This window comes from Chlorocebus sabaeus, chromosome 22, assembly GCF_047675955.1.
Source record: "Chlorocebus sabaeus isolate Y175 chromosome 22, mChlSab1.0.hap1, whole genome shotgun sequence".
Classification (NCBI taxonomy): Eukaryota; Metazoa; Chordata; class Mammalia; order Primates; family Cercopithecidae; genus Chlorocebus; species Chlorocebus sabaeus.
This window is the reverse complement of record NC_132925.1, coordinates 59550913-59569330: the sequence shown is the minus strand read 5'-3', so window position 1 is coordinate 59569330 and position 18418 is coordinate 59550913. Positions and strand designations below refer to the sequence as shown.

The window sequence follows — 18418 nt, the reverse complement described above, 5'->3', positions numbered from 1 at the left end:
GGACAGGCAGAAGCAGCATGTGCTGGGCCTGAGGGGGGCCAGTGCAGAGGGGCCACTCCCAGATGCTTGGCCATCTTGTGGAAGCCAGAGGTCTCATCTTTGCCAGTTTTCTGGGTGTCCCAGGATGTGGCTTTGCTGAGAATATTTATGAGAGATTCCCCAAGTCTCTGGACAGAGTGAGCGTGAACCACATATGGTTCCAAACTCTGTCATAAAACCACAGCTTGGCTGTGGGATCCCTAATGCGCAGTCTCGACTTGGCCAGCAATCTGGGGGAAGATTGTTCTCCCGGACGCAGAGAGAGCCATTGTGGTTCAGGGAGAGCAGAACCAGGAGGCCTTAATGAATACCTTCTTGAAGCCGACCTTAAAATGCTTTCAGCTGTGGGGTGGGGCGAAGGACTGCTACCCCCATGACAGGGCATTCCCAGGCCAGTTCATTTATCTTGAATTTAGACTTATTAAATTTTAAATCAAAAAATTTTTTAATACCATGGAACTTCTCAAACACGTTCACTACAGGAGAACAGGATAATGAACGTCACACCCAATACTCAGCCTCAAGGGCTATCAATTCACAGATAATTTTGCTTTATTTTTGCACCACCACCCCCATGGAATAGTTTAAATCAGATTCCAGGCAACATATAATGTTCTTTGCAAGTGCTGTGATTGGTTACTCCCTTTTAAAACACAAGCAATCCTGTTCATTATGGGGGAAAAAAATGTTTTTGTTTTGTTTTTTGGGTTTTCTTTGAGACAGAATCCCTCACTCTGTCACCCTGGCTGGAATGCAGTGGCGCGATCTCAGCTCACTGCAACCTCTGCCTCCTAGGTTAAAGCGATTCTCCTGCTTCAGCCTCCCAAGTCGCTGGGATTACAGTTGCCCACCACCACACCCTACTAACTTTTTGTATTTTCAGTAGAGACAGGGTTTCACTGTATTGGCCAGGCTGGTCTCGAACTCTCGACCTCAAGTGATCCACTTCACGTCGGCCTCCCAAAGTGCTGGGATTACAGGCATGAGCCACTGTGTCTGGCCAAAAAAAAAAAAAAAAAAAGTTTTTAATTAAAAAGAAATTACATATAATCCAATCACCCAGCATTGATTTAAATGGTGTGGCTCCGTCAAAAGGAATCACTCAGGTTGCATTTGCATCTTCATTTTGTCACCTGTGGTTACATGACCCTGGGTGCAGTGCCTCTCCAAGCCTCAGCTTCCTCAGGTGTAAAATGGGTGTGTGCTTGGTACAGGGTTGTTGTGGGGTGAAATGAGGTGTTACTATTGGCTTGATGCCTGGCCCATAGAGCACAGGTGTGAACAATGACTGTTGATGGAACGTCCTGCCTCCTCCAAGGCCTACATGTTTGGCATTGGAGCTCACCAGAAAGCACAGCTGTTTCTTCCACAAATCAGCCCAGTTGCTCAGGAAGGAGGGCGGCCCTATGTAGGAGGGAGCACTTCTGCTTGCCTGCGGGAGGTTGGAATCTCATATCCTTGGGTCATCTTGGGTTCTTGACTAATCCACACCATTCAATCAGGGTGACTTTGGCCTTAGAATTCCACATCGCTTGCTCTGGAGGGAAGGGAAGGGGAAGGACTAAAAGGAAGATGTGGCCTCAACCCTCCATTTTACAGATGGAAAAACTGAAGCTCAGCTGGTGGAGGCGTTAAGATCCCAGGGCTGCTAATGGCAGAGACAGGACTGGAGGCCAGGTTCCAGCTTCAGTTTTCTCACCTGCAAATGGGTAGGTGAAAGCAAGGGAAATCCAGCTATTCTTAGAGGCTGGAAGCCCACCAGTCAGAAAGGCTAATCCTGTTGTGCTGACCAAAAAGCCACTGAGGGATTTCTTTAGTTAAGATGAAGGCAGCTTCTAAGAATCAGGGACTTGTGTTTTCTCCCAAGAGACTTTTGAAAGCAAAACTTGCAGGGACCCCCTCCTGAAAGACAGGAGGTCACAGCTGAGGTATCTGGCCAGATGCAAAGAACTTCCCTCTCTGTTCTTGTTAACACTGATAAAAAGGCTTCCTTCCTCATTCTCGGGACCAGCTTTTCACCCCTGGCCGCCAGCCGACTCAGCCCCCATACCCCTCTTGTCATACTATCCTCCCACCGCCTCCACCCTCTTGCCACCCTGGACTTGACCTTGTCCTGGACTGTCCCTTCAACAAAATTCATGGCCACCCGACTCTTCTTACCTTCGCTGGTGCCTCTTCCTCTGTCTTGCACTGATGGGTTCATGTTTCACTTCTCTACCAGGGCAGTGGGTGGAGACCACGAGGGCTGTCTCATCAGCTCATGTTTGGCAGCTGTGGTGGGCCTGGGTGGGTGGGATAAGGGTGTCTGGTTCTGGTTCTGCTGTCAGGAGAGGGCCTCTCCACCTGGCCAGCCCTGGTTTCCTCTTTTGCACCCTGGGGAGAGTCACATCTCCATCACAGGGTTGGGAGGTGGAAACTGGTGATCATGGCTAAGGTGTATGGAGTATCTACTATGTGCCAGGGATGTGGGATTTATCTCACGTGAGCCTCCTGACAATTCTGTTTTACACATGGGAAAACAAGCTCAGCGAGATGAAGTGGCTTGCTGGTGGCCACCACGGAGTGACAGGTGGAGGAGGTAGCATTTGAACTCGGGTACTCAGCCCCCAGATCATGAGCACTTAACCACATCCCCACACCGTCTTTCTAAAAAGTAACATCTGTACGACACCCTCGGAACTAGCGGCAACAGAAGCTGCAGACTTTTGGAAAGGGAAAGGAGCTCCTCCATTCCACCCCCACCATATTTTGATGACAACTATGGACTGGATGCTCCGGCTTTCTTATCTCACAAAGGTGGGAAGGCAATAGTCTATGCTTTCACTGGCACTCTCTTGTGTACTGATAAGGGAAGTAGCAGCTCAGACAAGTTAAGGAAGTTGAGCAGGGTCACACAGCTGGTCTGTGGCAGCAGGGAGAGTTGAATGCATGCTAACTTGTTCAGTTATTGAGCACCTGCTGCATACCAGTCTGTAGGTCAATTGCTGGGTATGCTGTGGGATCTACAACAGGTCTCCTGCCCTCTCAGGTCTTACAGCTAAAGGAAGGGTGTTGATGGTGGAAATAGTGTGTAACAGATTTTTTTTTTTTTTTGAGATGGAGTCTGGCTCTGTCACCCAGGCTGGAGTGCAGTGGTGTGATCTCGGCTCACTGTAACCTCCACCTCTTGGGTTCATGCAGTTCTCCTGCCTCAGCCTCCCGAGTAGCTGGGATTACAGATGTGCGCCACCACGCCAAGCTAATTTTTGTATTTTTAATAGAGACAGGGTTTCCCTGTGTTGGTCAGGCTGATCTCAAACTCCTGGCCTCAAGTGATCCACCCGCCTCGGTCTCCCAAAGTGTTGGGATTACAGGCTTGAGCCATCCGGCCAGGCCAAGTAACAGATCATATAGCTAGGCTGATCCCGCTCCACAGGGCTGTCTCCCTTGGGCTGTTGACATTGAAATGGCAAACACTGGCCAGCCAACTCACCATTAATTGCCAGGATGAATGGAACCACCCCAGCTACAGGGCTCTGGCAGCTAGACCCTATGGCCACAGCAGGTCTTTTGGAGTGACTTTGAATGGCTTGCCATGCCCCTACTGTTTCTTGGTTTCTCCTGATAACACCCAGCCGCTGTCAGGCCTATGGGCAAGGAGAGGCCTCCTGGGGCTGGTAGGGCCTGGGTGGGGCCCTGACTCATCGCCACCAGTGAGCCTTTGTCTGAACACTTCCCCTCCAGAGCACAGGGACACCCATTCGGAAACCAAGGTGAACAAAAGGGTGGAGCCCAGTCTGGGATTTGAGACTGATTATCTACTTCACCGGGACCCTTTTGGTCTCCAGGTTTCCTCCTTCTCCCTCCCTCCGTAAGTGGACATTCATTTGGGCAGAGCCAACCAGGTAGTTGCCTAAGCTGGGGCTGCTGAAGTCTCATCTGAAATTTGTTAAGATCAGTCACCTTCTTCCCCCAATCTCAGCTCCTCCTCCTTTCCTTCTCCTCCTTCTCTGCCTCTGCCTCCTCCTCCTCTTCCTCTGCCTCTCCTCCCCCTCATCCTCCTCTGTCTCATTCCTCAGGCTACTGTGACTTCTGCTTAATTTCCCTTCCCCTCTCTTTCCCTCTCTGCTATCCCCACTTAATTTTTCACTCACTTCACTGCTGAGGAGTACCATTTTCTCCTTTTCTATTACTTTTCTCCCTGTTTACATGTTAAGAAAAAGTTACCTTTTTTTCCCAAGACAGGGTCTCACTCTGTCACCTGGGCTGGAGTGCAGTGGTACAATCTCAGCTCACTGCAGCCTTGACACCCTGGGTTCCAGCCATCCTCCCACCTCGGCTTCCTGAGTAGCTGGGACTACAGGTGCACGCCACCACGCCTGGCTAATTTTTGTGTTTTTGTAGACATGGGGGCTTCGCCATGTTGCCCAGGCCAGTCTTAAACTCTCGGGCTTGAGAGATCCTCCTGAGTCATCCTCCCAATGTGCTGGGACTACAGGCATGAGCCACTGCACCCAGCCAGAAAAAGTTACTTTTCTCCTTGGCTTCAAAATGATATTCCAAGGCTGTTTTGTCCTTCAAGAGACATTCATTTCATGTGCTTTGAACATACATATTTGTTGTAAAGGATATACTGTGGTTATCCTTCTCTTGCAAAAAAGAGACACATGCCATTAATTTTATTTACCTGTCAGTGTGTTGTGAAGGAAGGCCGGAGTCCAGACCAGCTTCTCTTCTTTGCAGGTCTGTCTGCTGAAAGTCATCAAGACACTTTCCAACTCATTGTTTTGAACAAGGATGGAGGCACAAGCTGGGAGTGCTGAGGGGCTGGCTAAACTACTGGATTTTGAATCTCACAGCTTGAGGCTTTTGTGCCTCTGTCCACAGAAGTTCTCACCAAAAGTGTAGTGAAGGCACAGGGCCTGGCTTGTGGGATTTCTACAAGCCAGCACCCACAGTGAGTTACTGAAAACATATTCTTCTATCGCATACGTGTTTAGTCATGGTTGGTGAGAATGCATCATGTGCGGAAGAGAGAGGGAGAGACACAGAGAGAAGGAGAAAGAGGAGGAGGAAAAAGGGAGGACAGAAAAAGGAAGAGCAGAGAGATGGCAAGAAAAGAGACAGAGTCTTTCAAGAAAGGAGTCATGGCTGGGCGCCAGTGGCTCAGGCCTGCAATCCCAGCAATTTGGGAGGCTAAGGCAGGAGGACCGCTGGAGCCCAGGAGTTTGAGACCAGCCTGGGCAACTTGGCAAAACCCCATCTGTACAAAAAAATACAAAAATTAGCCAGGTGTGGTACACATCTATAGTCCTAGCTACTTGAGAGGCTGAGGTGGGAGGATCACTTGAACCTGGGAGGTTGAGGCTGCAGTGAGCCAAGATCACACCATTGCACTCCAGCCTCAGTGACACTGTGAAACTCTGTCTTAAAAAAAAAAAGAAAAAAGAAAAGAAAAAAAAAAGATGTCAAGGGAAATACAGAGAGACAGAAACAGAGAGTTCCCAAGAGCAGGAACAACAGTTAGAGACACAGAGAGACAAAGATGGGAGAGACAGAGAGAGCAAGAGTGGGTGGAACAGAAAGAGCGAGCGAGAGGGAGACGAAGAGGACAGAGTACGAGAGAGAAAGGAGGAAAGGACAAAAAGAGAGACCTGGCCGGGCGCGGTGGCTCAAGCCTGTAATCCCAGCACTTTGGGAGGCCGAGACGGGTGGATCACGAGGTCAGGAGATCGAGACCATCCTGGCTAACACGGTGAAACCCCATCTCTACTAAAAAATACAAAAAAACTAGCCGGGCGAGGTGGCGGGCGCCTGTAGTCCCAGCTACTCAGGAGGCTGAGGCAGGAGAATGGCGTGAACCCGGGAGGTGGAGCTTGCAGTGAGCCGAGATCTGGCCACTGCACTCCATCCTGGGCGACAGAGTGAGACTCCGTCTCAAAAAAAAAAAAGAAAAAAAAGAGAGACCTGAGAAAGGAGAAAACAAGAGGAAAAACATCAAAAGAACCCGAAGTTTGTAGAGGTGGGAAGGACTCTAAGAGCGAATGATTGATTTTGCCAACACACAACCTCTAGACCCAAACTGTCTTGTTTCCCATTTCCTAGCCGTGCAGTCGAGACAGGTTACAGTTATTAAATATATCTGTGCCTCAGTTTCTTCATCTGCAAGATGCAGACAACAGTCACTACCTCATAAGGCTCCTGGGAGGACTGTCGAGCTAATACATTAAGCCAGGAGAGTCCAATCTTTTGGCTTCCCTGGGCCACATTGGAAGAATTGTCTTGGACCCCGCATAAAATACATTAACACTAACAATAGCTGAGGAGCTTTAAAAAAAATGCAAAAAACTTCAAACTCCTTTTTTTTTTTCTTTTTTCTTTTTTTTTTAAGATGGAGTCTTGCTCTGTTGTCAGACTGGAGTGCAGTGGTGAGATCTCAGCTCACTGCAACCTCCGCCTCCTGGGTTCAAGCGATTCTCCTGCCTTAGCCTCTCAAGTAGCTGGGACTACCGGCACCCGCCACCGCACCCAGCTAATTTTTGTATTTTTGGTAGAGACGGGATTTCATCATATTAGCCAGGATGGTCTCAATCTCTTGACCTCATGATCTGCCCGCCTCCGCCTCCCAAAGTGCTGGGATTACAGGCGTGAGTCACCGCGCCCGGCCTCATAATGTTTTAAGAAAGTTTACGAATTTGTGTTGGGCCACATTCAGAACTGTCCTAGGCCTGCGGGCCATGGATTGGACAAGCTTGCATTAAGCAAATGCTCAAGATGCCCTAGTTGTTGTGATGACCATTTATTGAGCATGTATGTGGCAGGAAGTGTGTCGTGTGGGACCCAGAGATGACAAAGCCCCCGACTCTGTAGTTTAGGGGGAGTCTGTTTTCCAGTTTTCCCTGATCTGTCTGGTTTATTTGTGGTTATTAATAACATATCACTTTCACTCTCAAAGGTGTCCTGATTCAGAGGACAGGCTTATGTCATCACCTTATTTTGGGGGCAGAATGTGAGTAATCGTGCTGGGTGGAGCCTACAGTAAGCCAGGAGCACCTGCCCCCTGAAGCCAATGCTCCCGCAGGTGCAGGTGATGATAGGGGCTTGTATTTGCAGAGTCTCTAATTTTCCAAGAGAAGCAGGAAACTCAGATTTTTATGTGAAATCATCCCATTTTTAAAATAACCGATTTGTTTTCGATTTTAAAAAAATACACCTTATTAAAAGTTTTCCAGACTTCCTGCCCCCAGTCCAGCTAAAGCACACCTGTGGTTTGGGCCAGCATGTGGTCTGTTTCTAATCTCTAGACTTGAGGAAGTGACAATCTATTGAGAGGAGCTAGACAAGTAAACAGGCAGTTACCACACTAGTGATAAGGGCGATGACAGCAGTGACCCAGGGTGAGTCAGGAGGCAGAGGAGGGGCAGACACCGGAGTTGGAGAGTGGAAACCTGGGAAGCCTTCCTGAAAGAGGGTAACAACTGAGCTGATTCCTGAGAGTTGAGTATGAACACATTCCAGAAATGATCATAATGATGGCAGGGAATGTTTTCCCTTGTTGCCTTCTGGGTGTTAGATATTGCTGTAAACAACTCTGCAAGCATCATCTCATTCAACTGCACAATAACCCCATGAATTAGGGACCAGTGTTATTCTCATTTTTCTACAAGAGGGGACTGAAGCACAGAGAGGTTAAGTAACTTGCCCAAGAACACACAGTGAACAGATGTCATGTGATCTACCCTATATAGATTTAAGAATTACCCTAGAAAACTCCATGGAAGAGCAGAATGACATGTCCAAAGACTAGAAGGTAAAAGAGAGCAAGGCACATTAACAAAACTGAAGATAGGCCACTGTGGCTGAAGTGGGATGTATTCACCATATGGGGCAAGGAGCTGGACTGCCAACTTAGAGGCAGGAAGGTGGACAGGAGTGAAGCTGGGTCATGCTAAGGGGCTCGGGCTTTATCTTAAAGACTAGAGGCAAGATTGAAAGGCTAAAAGATTTAAAGATCAGTATAACTGCTACTCCTCTCTCCTCTCCTCCATTTAGAAGAAAGCTCAGAGGCCGGGCGCGGTGGCTCATGCCTGTAATCCCAGCACTTTGGGAGGCCGAGGCAGGTGGATCACGAGGTCAAGAGACCAAGACCATCCTGGCCAAGATGGTGAAACTCCATCTCTACTAAAAATACAAAACTTAGCTGGGCGTGGTGGCACGCGTCTGTAGTTCCAGTTCCTCAGGAGGCTGAAGCAGGAGAATTGCTTGAACCCAGGAGATGGAGGTTGCAGTCAGCTGAGATTGCACCACGGCACTCCAGCCTGGCAACAGAGTGAGACTGTTTCGGTAATAATAATAATAATAATAATAATTTAAAAAGCTCAGAAGGGCTTTCTTCCCTTACCCTAGGTCACACAGCCCAGTTCTGGGGCCAAATCCAGGTCTCTGGACTCCTACCAGGACAGGGCCGCACCCCAGGGAGTGACAAGAGGGAAAGGGAGAAGGCCCAGAACAGTGGCTTTCACGACTTTATATTGAAGATTAAAGAGTTATCTCAACAAGAGAAATTAATCTGCCCTGATTCCGTTCCCTCGCACGCCCTGGGTGGACCCAAGTTGTTCTTTTGGCCTCACCCTAACCCCACCCACCAGCTTGCGAAAGGAGAAGGCTAGGAGACAACTCTCCCTTAGAAAGCCCAGGTTTGGGCTCCACACAGGGCCCAGCAACTCAGAAAAGGCAGCAGATCAGATGGGCTGGAGCCAGCCCTTTGAAACCACCACTGGGTGGTGAATAAAATCACTGGAAACGAAAGCAGCTTGGTCTGTGGCAGCTTGGTAGGTGACCCCGCCCGGGATGAAAGGCCTGCCAGGGCTGGGCTGGGCCAAGCTGTGCACAGAGGCCTGACAAGCCCTTCAGAGGCAATTCCTATCTCTGCTCCCTGGGGTGAATGCCTGCCTGTGGATAGATTGATTAATGTGCAGTTGTGAGGACAACTAGTCAAGACCTGTGGATTTAGACTTTGTCTTGTCTTAGCTTGATTTCAGAATGGAGTGGTCTCACTGTGTTCTGAGGCCCTTGGCTGGTGGGACTCTGCTAGTTTGCATGGGCAAATTCAAACCACTTGGTGGGCTCAAGTGGATAGAGGGACATTTAATGTGTACTACAGAATGCTGCCTTGTGCCAGGCACTGTTCTAGCAGCCACAGGCAGGCAAGTCCCTGATTTCATGGAGCTTATGTTCTAGTAGAGGGATGAAGGCATTGGACAAATTAAAAAGTCAATAAAATAATCTGAGAGATGCTGGCGATGTTTCTAGATGAGACTTTCTCAACCTTGGCATTACTGACATTTGGGGCTGGATAAATTCTTGGTGATAAGGGGCTGTCCTGGGCACTATGGAATGTTTAGCACTATCCCTGGCCCCTACCCATTACATGCCAGTAGCAACCCGACTACTTATGGCAACCAAGCCAAAGACGTTTCAGACGTTGCCAAATATCCCTGGGGTGCCAGAATTACCCCTGCCTGGTTGAGAACCACTGCTCTAAACCAGAGCTATTCACTAAAAATATAACGTGGCCAGGCATGGAGGCTCATGCCTGTAATCCCAGCACTTGGGGAAGCTGAGGCAGGAGGATCACTTGAGCTCAGGAGTCGGAGACCAGTGTGGGTAACAGAGACCCCATCTCCACAAAATATAAAACAATTAGCCAAGCATGGTGGTATGTGCCTGTAGTCCTAGCGACTCAGGAGACTGAGATGGGAGGGAGGATCCCTTGACTCCAGAATGTTGAGGCTGCAGTGAGCTATGATCATGCTACTGCACTCCAGCCTGGGTGACAGTGAGAATCTGTCTCAAAATAATAATAATAATAATACAAGCCACATGCATAATTTTACATTTTCTAGTAGCCACATGAGAAAAGTAAAAAGACACAGTTGAAAAAGATTTTTTAAAACTCTATTTGATTTTACCTCAAATATTATTTCAATATGTAATTCATAAAAAGAATTATTAATGAGATATGTTATATTCTTTTGTTCTTACAACATCTTCAAAATCTGGTGTGTATTTCACACTCACAGTACATCTCAATTAGGATAGTGCAACTCTAGACCACCCACCCCTGCTGCCCGAGTGAGGAATTTAAGCGCATGCTGTTGTAAAAAGACAGCCTCAACCTGGAGCCTCGCTTGCTATTCAAAGTGTTGTCTCAGACTAGCAGCAGCGGAGCTTGTCAGATGGTGGGATCTCGGGCCCCTCTGAATCACAATTTGCCTTTAAACAAGCTCTCAGGGAATTTGTGGGCACATTGTAGTTTGAGAACTGGGTGAGGAAATCAGAGTGTTCAGGGGCCAGGCATCTTGGGAGTGACTCAAGTCCATAAAATGAAATTGTTCTGTTGGTAGACACTGCATCTTCCTGTTAACTAACTCGAGTCTCAGTTTTCCCATCTCTAGAATGGGGATTATTCATACTCTTTCTCAGGGCTGATGGTATTTAATAAGTGTGAACTCATCGCCATGTCCCCTTTCCTCTCTGGCCACAGCTCCCCCTTTATTTCACAAAAGCCTTCCTGGAATCAGACTTCCTTAATGTTGTGCCCTAGGTTGAGGATGGGGTGAACAGGAGGCAGTTTCTGCTACCAGGGATGCTACCCCAAGAAGGAAGACCCTGAGCCCAACTGCAGTGCCCACCTGGGTGGAAGAACCCACGTGGAGCGGCCTGAGGGGCCTGGGTGTGGGGTGCGGCTCCCACACCAAACAGGGCATGTGGCCATGTGGAGAATGACCTGCACAGACTCACACGTTGTGCAAGGTGTGTGTGAAGTGGTGGCTCTGTCACTTAGGAGGTCTTCCTGTTCCCAAGGCCAGATCATTCTAGAAAAATCATTAAGGAGTTAGAGGTTCACCGTTTGGTCACCCTCGGCAAGTTCCTCACCTGGCAAGACTATGTTGTGCAGTCTCACCCTTCCATCTGCCCAGGGGACCCCCCCACCCACACCAGCCCAGCATCTGGGAGAAGCCCGACCCTCCCTTTGGAGTGCCAATTCCTCTTGATTTCTAGTTCCAACATGTCCAAAATGGAAGGTGCTTATCTCCAAACCCCACGGCTCAGCACGGTGCTCACTTCCCTTGCCTTTCATCACGGCTTGGGCAGATTCCCCAAGTAGGCAGGAGAGGGTGAAACAAAGGTCAGGCGAGGGCTGAAGCCGAAACAGTGTGGAGAGAAAAGGGTGCCCCTGCCACTACCCCACCTCAGTCAGAGCTGGCATGTGAGTTAAATAGATTAGGAAAACTTCATGCAGAGACTGGTGGATACAGAGGTGTGAACTGGAGTGGGAGGAATCCCATGTGCCTTGGTTTCCCCCTTCCCAGTGAGCTAGAACATGATCTTGGTCAAGCCAGAGTGCTGATGTAGGGGTCACGGCTGGGGGTTCCTCTAGGGGTGGCAGTCATGTTTATGAGGGTGAGTGCTTTAAAAATGACTAAAGCCCCAGTATTTATCCTCTTGTGATTCAGAAATATCACCTTGGACCAGGTAAGGACTTCAAAAAGCGGGGGGAAAAATGGGCCGGGTGCAGTGGCTCATGCCTGTAATCCCAGCACTTTGGGAGGCTGAGGTGGGCATATCATTTGAGGTCAGGAGTTCAAGACCAGCCTGGCCAACATGGTGAAACTCTGTCTCTACTAAAAATACAGAAATTAGCCAGTCGTGGTGGCGGGCACCTGTAATCCCAGCTGTTCGGGAGACTGAGGCAGGAGACTCGCTTGAACAAGGGAAGTGGAGGTTGCAGTGAGCTGAGATCACGCCACTGCACTACAGCCTGGGTGATAGAGCGAGACTCTGTCTCAAAAAAAAAAAAAAAAGGAGGCAGGTGGGGGGAAGAAAGAGAAGGAAAAAAAGGAAGGAAGAGAGGAAGGAAAGAAGAAAGGGAGAGAAGGAAGGAAGGAGAAAGTTAGGACCTTTTGAAGTGCCCAAAGAAAGAAAAAGATGGAGAAAAGTGGGGAAAGAAGTGAGTGGAAGAACAGATGAAGGGAACTAGATTTATTGCATACCTAATATGTTATGGGCATTTTACTGTTTCAGCGTTTTTCCTTTTCCTCCTCTTCTGCCACTTTCTTCTTCTCCATGTCATGTCCATTTTTCAGGCATGGAGAGGGAGGGCCAGAGAGGCTGCCTTGAGTCAGAGCACCCTGGGTTGGAGTGTCCCTAACTAGCTTAGTGATCTTGGGCAGGTCACTTAATCTGTCTGATCTTCAGCTTCCTCATCAATAAGAAGGAGAAAATAATAACCATTTTGCAGAGCTGTGGAAGACTATGTAGAGTAATGAGATAATATATGTAACACCTAGCACATGCCGAGTGCTCAAAACATGGTAGTTATCAGCATGGTTACTTTTAAGTAAGTTGCCCAAGGCCACACAGCTAATGAAGAGCCAACATTTTGACTCAGGCCTGTTGAGTCCAGAGCGCACTCATTCCATCACATCAGACTGACTCACTAGGTAGTGACAAATCAGGAAAGTGCCACATGAACTATAAACCCTCTCTCCCACAGGCATACATTTACACACAGGGAGTGACACCTATTGTTTTTGCCTGCCCAGCAACCATTCCTTTTTATTCTGGAAACTGCATCTTATGGCTTTAACACCATCTCCAGGTCTAGGGAGGAATATGTGACTCAAGCGAGGCCGGCCAGAGTTAACCCTGATATTTTTGTTGAGAAGAAAGATCTCTTTCTAATGAGGTTGTTAGGCTCACAAAAGGTAAGACTAGAGCTACTGGGATGATTCCTTGTCATCTTATAGGCAGACAGAGCTGAAAGATTTTTAAAAAACCAACAAATCTCTAACACTAGCATTTGGGCACCTGGAAACAGCTATGCCTGAAGCCATCTGCTGGATTTTTTTTCCCCCTGTAGCTAATTTGAATCCAATTTCTGTCTTGCAACTAAGAGTCCTCACTGACTCATTTGAGGCTTGTCTGATACTGAGGCTCATGTACCTTAAACCATCCCAGATTGACTCAACAGTATACAGCCTAAAGAGAAAAAAGGAAAAACAAATAAAGCAAATACTTTCTCTTCCTCACTTCCTTTCATCTTATATAGATATGGTACCTCTGCTAACAATTGCTAGATGAGTGTACAAACATGTCCAAGACAATCTCTTCACATTACTACTTATTAATGACCTCATTACCTGCATAAACATCATGATTCTTTGTGTCAATATCATAGTTGTCCATATCAAACCTGTGTCAATTCCACAAAAGTGTGTCAAGCTCCATTTCTGGTGCCCCTTTGAGAAAACTAGAGTTGGTGAGACATAAGTAAGGATATATGTTTTTCTTTTTCTTTCCATTTTTTTTTGTTTTTGAGGTGGAGTTTCGCTCTTATCACCCAGGCTGGAGTATAGTGGTGCAGTCTTGGCTCACTGCAACCTCTGTCTCCTGGGTTCAAGCGATTCTCCTGCTTCAGCCTCCTGAGTATCTGGGATTACAGGTGTGTGCCACCACGCCTGGCTAATTTTGTATTTTTAGTAGAGACAGGGTTTCACCACGTTGGCCAGGCTGGTCTCGAACTCTTGACCTCAAGTGATCCACCCGCCTTGGCCTCCCAAAGTGCTGGGATTACAGGTGCGAGCCACTGTGCCCGGTCGAGAATCTATGTTTTTCACTCATAGTTTGGGATTGTTCTTGCAGTTGAATACCTCTGAAATAATAATCAATGAATATTTCATTCAATAAATATTTACTGTCCCCTTCCGTGTGCCAGTCTCCTGAGTTGTCTTAGGATAATAATTACTATCCTAAATCATTCCATTACTTCTTAGATATTTAGCATTCCAACAAACAGAAAACAAGCTCTCTCCTCTCCCTTCCCAAGGGTTTATGTCTTTCATCTCCTCCTTGGCCATCCAGGTTTCCACCTCGGAGTTGGCTTTATAGCTCCTGGAGCCTTCCTGAACCCATCTGTTGGGATACTGAGTCACTGAGTCATAAAGAGGAATGTTTCCCACTAAACATCACACCAGAACAGATAGACTTCCAGCTGAGCCAGCTGGTGACCTGGCCGCCCCTGAGTGGAGAGAATGGGAGACATGGGAGGTGGGAGGCACACCACGCAGACGGTCACCTCATGGTGACGTCACCTGCCAAACCAGTGACTCACCTCCCAATTCTCCACTCTACCAGCCATATCTTGTTCACTTGGAATACCTGAGGGGAATACCAGCCTCCTGTGTTTAGTGAAAACACACACTCGTGAGCTATTTTTTAAAGGCATGGTGTTTTCTTGCTTTCAAGTGCAGGCCTGAGTTAAGGCTCCTTCTGCTTTAATAAGTACCCAGGAGTCTCCTTTTAAAGAAAGAGTTGGATGAGAATGGGGATTGCTATGTGGGTTACTTTTTTTTTCTTAAAATTTTTCATTGTAGTAAAATATGCATAACACAAAATTTACCATTTTAACTTTTTTTTTTTTTTTTTTTTTTTTGAGACAGAATTTCCTCTCTGTTACCTAAGCTAGAGTGCAGTGGTATGATCACCGTTTATTGCAGCCTCACCCTCTAGGACTCAATTAATTCTTCCACCTCAGCCTCCCACGAAGCTGGGACTACAGGCATCTGCCACCACCCCCAGCTAATTATTTTTTTTTTATTATTTTTTGGAGAGATGGGATTTCACTATGCTGCTCAGGCTGGTCTCGAACTCCCGGGCTCAAGTGATCCACCCATCTCAGCCTCCCAAAATCCTGGGATTACAGGGATGAGCCACCTTTTAACCACTTTTAAGTGCACAATTCAGAGGCATTAAGTACATTCACAGTGTTGTGCAACCATCACTACCCATTCCTAGAGCTTGTTCATCATCCCTTCAATTCATATCAATTAAATTGTTCATTGAATTCTAATCAAATGAGAACTCCCCATTTCTCTCTCCCTCCAGTCCGGCACCTCTACTCTACTTCTGTATCTATAAATTTCTCTATTCTAGGTATCCCATATAAGTGGAATCATACAATACTGTGCTTTTGTGTCTGACTTATTTTACTTAGTATCATGCCTTCAATGTTCATCCATATTGTAGCACTCACCAGAATTTCATTCCTTTTTAAGGCTGAATATTTCATTGTATGTACATACTACATTTCGTTTATCCATTCATTTGTTGTTTTCACATCTTAGCTATTGTGGGTAGTTTACTTTTGAGTCCCTAAAGATCATTTTTTCTCTTTAGTAGTTAGAAATTCTTCTTTAGAAAGTTTCTCAGAGTTCACCTGCAGACTGGGACTAAGATGGCCAGTTCTAATGACTTCTCAGGGGGACTGTGAAGATAAAGTTAACTCCTGGGTAGCAAAGTGCTTTATACATCCTAAAATGTGTCTACCGCCATACCACCCTGAACACACCCTAGCTCTTCTAAATTCTAAAATGCCCCACAAAAATGTTTTTACTTTGTTTGTACTATTTGCTTAGCTTTTCCCCGCAAGCAGGAAAACACACACACACACACACACACACCCCACACACACACACACACACACACAAAACACGACCCTAGGCTCCTTTCAAATTATAGTAAAATCTAGATGGAAATGGTCCAAATGAATGAGGTTTTCCCGGGATGTTTGTATACACTGCAGTTTCTCCATTCTTTCCAAAGCAGAGTACAAGTGTATTAAGTGTTTACATGGACCAGGACACTATTCCGTTAATTACTAAGCATTCATTTACTAGCTTTGGGACATGGATGACATACTTCACCTCTGTGCCTCAGTCTCTTCATCTGCGAAGGAGGGACCAAAGTGATATAACTGACCTCATAGAGTTGTTGTATTAAATGAGGTAATAATGGTAGTGGGTTTGGCACAGCGTTTGGCATACCTCAATGTAGGCCTCAATGCTAGTTGCATTGATGTTATCACATGTTTCTTATTTGGAATTACTTTTATCCTCATCTCACATTATTAACACATAATTGAAGATTAAATGCACGGTCTTAAAATGCAGTAAAAATGCATCAATTCCAAAGAAGAAGGGCCCTGTCTGCCATGTTAATTGACATTCTGCAAGGCTGCCTGGTAATGGTAAAGACTTCTAGTTTAGGACTCAGATTTGATTTTACTTCCCAGCTGATCTCACATTAACTGGGTATTCTACTCTGTAAAATGGGGATAACACCTACCTCATAAGGTTGTGTTTAAGCCACAAGTTCATGCCTGTGCAGCTCTGCAAGACTTAATATATGTTGGCTAGCACTGTTATTATCCTTCTCTGTCTCTTCACCTGGCACACTCGGGGTGCTCAGGAAATACTTGCCAAAATTAATTAAAACAAACATTGCAGCCAGGTGTGGTGGGTCACACCTGTAATCCCAGCACTGTGCGAGGCCAAGGTGGGTGGATCACTTGAGGTCAGGAGTTCAAGACCAGCCTGGCCAACATGGTGAAACCTTGTCTCTCTAAAAAAAAAAAAAAAAAAAAATTAGCCGAGTGTGGTGGTATGCACCTGTAATACCAGCTACTGGAGAAGCTGAGGCAAAAGAATGGATTGAACCAGGGAGGCAGAGGTTGAAGTGAGCCAAGATCAAGACACCGCACTGCAGCCTGAGTGACAAATCAAGACTGTGTCTCAAACAACAACAAACAAACAAAATAAAACAAACATTGCTTCACTGATAGCGGATGGGCCATTGACTCTTAAGAGGTTTGTGAGACACTGATCTATGGCAAGAAAGGTAAGAAAAAAAACCAATCCAACCCAACCCAAACCAAACCAAACCAAATCACAGAGGCTTGAAAAGTCAGCTCTCCCAGTTACAGGCTATCTTAGGGCCCTTCTCTGGGCTTTAGTTTTCTCTGGCTTGTTTCTAACATCCTCCAGCAAGTGTGCTTTGAAAACTTGACAATCAGGTACAATATGGAAGGTGGGCCACCGGATGCCTCCAGGGCAGAATCCAGGACCCGTAGTGGGTGGCCGAGTCTCCTGGGGCCTGCACCCTAGAGCCAGTGGTTTCCTGAGTGGGCCGTGCCCCGGGTCACTTCCCGGGGGCGGGTTAGCCTCACTGAGGCGGCCAGGATGCTGTTGGTCTCCTAGGCAACAGTGTGTGACCGAGAAGATGCAGTAAACCAGTGGTGTCATCCTGCGACACCAACCCACCACTCCTCCGCCCCCTCACAGCCGGGGCCCCGGCCGCAGGAAGTGGAATTCTTCTGGGAAAGAGACTGACGTCGCCGGTGGCCGCGGTCCCTGGCCCTGCCCTGGCAGGCGCTGATGCAAGCGCCGCCTCGCGCCTGCAGGCAGGCGGTCCCCGGGGAGCTGGCGCAGCTCTCTCTCCGTCTTGCTCCCTTCCGGCCACCCCCGCCCGGCTTTCCCTGTGAGAAGTCAACAGCTCCTGGGTGGTTTCCCACCGAAAGGCTCAGCGGGGTGTGTGTGGGGAGGGGCTGAAGTGTCTTTGCCCAAACCCGTTCTTCTTTCTCCTCAGCTCCTCCCAGACTGGGTTTGGGAGAATCCCAGCATCCCAACCTGGCCACGTGTCTGGGTCAATATGAAGGGCTCTCGGTGCCTCCAGCCCCTCCCTGGGACAACCTGGGTGGCCTGAGATACCTGGTGCCAGCGATGCCAAGGAAACCGTCCGGACCACTAGGGAACCTTGGGTCTGGATGGGGAGGCGGTGAAGGGCCTCTGGGGAGGAAGTAGTCCAGCCGAGGCTGGTCTCCATCGCCTTCTGCTGGCAAACGGAAGAGTTGCTCTGAAATTCCTCCTGGAACCTCCCAGAGGCTTGGGGAAGGCTGGGGGAGGGGTGCGGCCTGGAATGTTAGAGGCCACCCTTTTCATAAAGCAGACCGGGAAACTGAGGTTCAGAGAGGGCAGGGTACCTGTCCATAGTCCCGGAGCTATTCTAAGACCAAGTCAGGACCAGAATTCGCAGTGAAGCACACCGTACAATTTCCATGCTTTTCTTTTGTTTTTGAGATGGAGTTTCACTCTTGTCACCCAGTCTGGAGTGCAGTGGCCCAATCTCAGCTCACTGCAACCTCCGCCTCCTGGGTTCAAGCGATTCTCCTGCCTCAGCCTCCCAAGGAGCTGGGACTTCAGGCCTGGGCCACCATGCCCAGTTAATTTTTGTATTTTTAGTAGAGACAGGGGTTGGCCATGTTGGCCAGACTGGCCTCGAACTCCTGACCTCAAGTGATCCACCCGCCTGGGCCTCCCAAAGTGCTGGGATTACACGTGTGAAACACCGCACCCAGCAACAATCTCCACGCTTTTTAAAGCCAGGAGGCTTCACATAGTTTACTCCTTCTCTCCGAGGCCTTGTGCTCCTGTGAGCCCTTTCTCCATCACTGCATCCCAGCAGCAGTTCCAAGTGTGGTTCCTGGCCCCAAGCCTTTACC

The 18418-nt window shown here is 47.8% G+C and overlaps 1 long non-coding RNA gene across 1 annotated transcript; it reads right to left on the bottom strand.

Annotated features, from left to right (window-relative positions):
* Positions 1-573: 573 nt before the first annotated feature.
* On the bottom strand, positions 574-17733 carry LOC103227943 (uncharacterized). Its single transcript, XR_005242063.2, has 3 exons — positions 17628-17733; positions 2200-2321; positions 574-1035 (listed from the first exon to the last, which is right to left on the bottom strand). It is a non-coding gene; the product is annotated as an uncharacterized lncRNA (long non-coding RNA).
* Between the last annotated feature and the right edge of the window lie 685 nt (positions 17734-18418).